This window comes from Sorghum bicolor, chromosome 9 (genome assembly GCF_000003195.3).
Source record: "Sorghum bicolor cultivar BTx623 chromosome 9, Sorghum_bicolor_NCBIv3, whole genome shotgun sequence".
In the NCBI taxonomy this organism is placed as follows: domain Eukaryota; kingdom Viridiplantae; phylum Streptophyta; class Magnoliopsida; order Poales; family Poaceae; genus Sorghum; species Sorghum bicolor.
Genome location: NC_012878.2, coordinates 36,056,972 through 36,060,866, shown reverse-complemented (window position 1 = coordinate 36,060,866; position 3,895 = coordinate 36,056,972).

Here is a 3,895-nt window from a genome sequence, read left to right as displayed (position 1 = left end):
GCTGAGGGAGCTGATGGAGCAACAACCGATGACAGCCCTGGCTGATGATAAGCTAGGCTAGCATAAAGTAGTGGTGCTTGTCCTCCTTTGAACTTTTGGATCACGGCATTGTAAACAGTGTTGGACAGCACATTGGAGTGGTTAATTAAATCATGATTAATTGTAGAATTAACCATCTCTTGGAGTTTACCAGGATTGGAGTCAAAGGTAACCTACCGAGGCAACGGCAGACCTAGCTTCTGGATGACTTCTCTGCTCCTGTTCAGACTGAAAGATTTCAAATAAAGCTTCCTGTAATCCTCCATAGCCTTTTCTATAGCTTGCTTTTGTTCTTCTCTGAGATCTGCTTCTATCACGCCGATGACGTTGTCCACGTCAAGCTCAGAGCTAAGCATGTTGATGACGTTGATTTGGTGCCACTAGGCATGCCAAAAGATGTTTTGATGCAAAAATAGATCTGCAAACACAAAGGGCTAATACCCAATTTTGATATCAAGGCGTGCCAGTCGATTTGACCAATTAATTGACAAGGATAATAACTTGAATACTTTGGTCCTGACAACAGTGATGCGCTTAGATGTCATGACCAAGAGGTATTCACACGGAACTGGATGATCTTCGAGAATTACTCTAGATCAGTGCAACTCGCCGAATCGATGAGAACTCGTAAGAAAGAAAATATGCGAATTGACGAAGTCGTCGAAAAGTAGATGCAAAAATAGGAGTAAACTTGTGTTTGATATTGATTGATATCTCATTACATCGCCCTATGGTCTATATTTATACCCTGGTGTTGGCATTTCTTAGCGTCACTACTAAAGATAGACTATAAATCCATCATTAGCAATGGCACCAGAAATGTCGGGTGTTGGTATACCATAACTATCGTTATGTCAGAGAGATAACCCAAGGCCTTTAACGGCGCCGGCCTTAGCAGTGCAGTCTGGTAACAATAATTAGGAATGCCAGATTGGCCATCCTAACCATCTTTACTTACGATATGCAAAGCTGTACCATGGTTCCAGATAAATGCATAGAGTTTACAATCTTAAGTAACACGGTACTTAGGTACGCCAATCAAAGAATAAGACTGCAAGCGAATAGAACTATCATTGTAGCATTTCAACCCGTGAGTATTCAAGGGTTATCATATTTAATCCCGTAGGAGGGCGTAACAAATGCGTCTAGCTTGGTTTGTAGCATGATCACTTATTGAGATGCATAGGTAGACATAGTCTAATCAGGGGTCACGACAGGCTCTTAAAATATGGATAATGGACACACTCATCGGGGTAACCTCAAGGAATAAAGAGAAAATAAGGAAATAAAAGAAATAAAGAACAACTACTTGAGCCGGCATTGATCTTATACAACTATGCAAAGAATTGTTAGTAGAACATCTAATCAATATAACTAGAGTTAGAACTAAGTCTGAGGCTCTGGGGAGATCCCCGCAGCTGGACATCTAGCCGATAGGGACTTTACAGAACTCCTACCGAAATACATGATCGTGGGGGAATACCAGGGATGACAAGGCTATCACTACCCTGCCACCTACCCCTCTACCTAAAAGATAACCGTGCATCCGCTGATCTCCGCATACCCGAGCACCTCACCCATGTAATTGGAAACGCCTCCTAGCCTCCCGGGACCCCAACCCTTCGGATTAACAGGCTCGGCTAAGAGGGGCCATCACAGCCCAACGAACCGTTACCCCAATCTGAATCCTTTGTCTATTCATACTAATTCGATGAATGATGAAGAACAAGGATGAACACATCAATAACATAGCATAAGAACTAAGAACTAGTTCATATACTATGAACAAGATATGAACACAACTATACTCTAATTCAATTGCATAATCATATAAATAAGATAAGAACTTGTGTTGACGCCGTTTTTGGACACGTATCTTTAGACGCGTATCTAGGAGTTAATGAAATATAGATCGGCAGATGAAAGAGTGGTGACTGGTTATCAAAAGAGTTGCCGATGGGATTGATGCCGATGGAGAAACAACAGAATGTAGCTAAGTCCTAGGGTGGTGGTCGATCTATGCTGATGACTGATGCTGGTGATTGCCGATGCCGACAGAAGGTGGTTTGCGGACGATAAGCAAGGGAAAGCGTAGGATTGGTAACGACGATGATGACGATGTGCCGATCGGTTGTGGTGGATAAGTTAATGTTTTCCATATTTGTTAGAGTTTGTTTTGCATACGGATTCCGTTCAATTTGGAATTCGAGTCCTAGTCATGTCTGATAATAACTCTTTTGAACCGGGTATAAATGTAGACCCCATGGCAATGTAATGAATATACATAATCAATCAAACACAAGTTTTTACATCTATTCCAGCATCTACTTTTTCGATGACTTCGTCAAATCACATATTTTCTTTTTACCTACGAGTTCTTAGGGATTCATCGAATCAACCTCGGCGAGTTCTCAAGATCCACATGAAGACCTCTTGGCCATGACATGAGGGCGCATCGCTGTTGTCAGGACCAAAGTATTCGAGTTATCACCTTTGTCGATTGAAAGGTCAAATCGGCTGGCACGCCATAACGTTGAATTGGGTATTAGCCCTTTGTGTTCGCAGATCTACTTTTGCACCAACACATCTTTTGGCACGCCTGGTGGGACACATATTCATCATCAAGATCAACATGTCGAACACTGATTTCGACTTGGAGAACGTTATCCACGTGATGGAAGCCAATCTCAGAGATGAGCAAAAGCAAGCTATGGCAAAAGCTATGGAGGACTACAAGCAGCTATGCTTGAAATCCTTCAGTATCAACAGGAGCGGCGAGGTGATCCAAAAGGAAGCATTGCCGATGCCTCGGCAAATCACTTTTGAAGCTAATCCTGGTAAATTACAAGAGATGGTTGATAGTGCTATCAATCATGCTCTAATCAACCAATCTAGTGTGTTGTCCAATACAGTTTTCAATGCTGTCGCTAGAACTTTCAAAGAAGGACAAGTACCACCAGCTTATGTGGGCCTAGCCTATCATCTGCTAGGATCGTCATCGGTTACGGCTCCATCGGCTACTACAGTCGTTGCGGGTACATAAGTTACTTCTCCTCCAAGCACATTGGGGATGACTAATGCGCAATCTACACCGATGATGACTAATCCATCAATATCAGAGGGACAAGTCCAACTTGCTACAGATCTATTAGCATCGGCAATGTCTGGGTCTGTGTTTAAAAGCTCTCAAGTTCCTCCCAATAGGTGGGGATATGGTATGCCCCCAGAATTCATGGCAAATAGCTCTGGGACATCTCAAGTGGCTGACGCGACAGGCAAGGCTCCTATGGCATCAGCACCCTAGTATCGCCGATGACTCAGAATCCACAGTATTCTACAACTACCACTGCAAGACCTTTTACTGGGAATTCTCAAATACCAACGTTCTAGATGCCTAACGCATCGGCAGCTCCAATGCCGACGCATCAAAGGTTTATGACACAGCCAGGGTATGTTAGTTCAATGATGATGCCCAATTATCAACCATCGGCAGGGCCTACGCCGATGAATGTTAACAATGGATGGATGTTGGGTATTTTAAACGCAAACAGAAAAATCCGCAAGCGCATGGATACCGATGTAGCCTTCACATAGGAGTATTCCAGAGTATCGATTTTCCACAGGGAACGTGAGTGTACTAATTAAGATTCAAGATCACCCAAGGATAACTATATAATTATTTTTGGTGGGAAGAGAGGAAGTTTCCTGAGAGTTCTCTAGTTGATCTAAGAATCAAGAATTACTTCAAAGATTATTTATTTCGAGACATCAGAACACTAACCACAGAAAAAGATGAGAAGGGGGCTAGGAAATTCTGACTACGGTCCTACAAACTCTGATCCGGACGAGGTGGAAT